This window comes from Lindgomyces ingoldianus (genome assembly GCF_010093535.1).
Source record: "Lindgomyces ingoldianus strain ATCC 200398 unplaced genomic scaffold BDR25scaffold_13, whole genome shotgun sequence".
Classification (NCBI taxonomy): Eukaryota; Fungi; Ascomycota; class Dothideomycetes; order Pleosporales; family Lindgomycetaceae; genus Lindgomyces; species Lindgomyces ingoldianus.
In genome coordinates this window covers 1194204-1194844 of record NW_022985174.1, presented here as the reverse complement: position 1 = coordinate 1194844, position 641 = coordinate 1194204, and positions in this window count along the sequence as shown.

Here is a 641-nt window from a genome sequence, read left to right as displayed (position 1 = left end):
TGTCTGTACACGCGTATAGCTAAATTAGGTTACCTAAAATCTTTGCTTACTCACCTCTTAGTACGCCCCTTAGGCGTACATTTGTTTAATTGAACCTAGGTTAACTAACAAGAAACTTTTTATTAACTAAAGCTTTTAAGTTTAAAACTTTTTATCTTTTATAATTAAAATTACTTTTAAAAAAGTTATAAAAAGTACACTAAAGTAAAAACTTAAAGACTACTAATAACTTATTAAAATTAAAAATAACTACTAATGCCTAACTTTTAACTACTTTTAGACTTTAGTATAAAGCTTATAACACACTCTAGCTATAGCTAAAGTAAAATGCTTACTACTAAAGCTAAATAACTACTAACTTTAATAGCTTAACTTTTTTTTATAAAACTTAAAGCTAAAAACTTACTAAATTTAAAGTTAAACTTTAGTAACATAGCCTTTAAAAACTAAGTAGCCTAATTAAGAGTATAAATTAAGCAGCTAACTAGATTAAAAACTATTAGTTTTAATTAACTTTTACTAACTACTAAATTACTTTTAATAATATGTTTGCAGTAATCACACGATAGTCAGATGCGTCGTCACCATGGTCGCATGCGTCGTCACCATGATCGGATGCGTCGTCATCATAGTCGTATGCG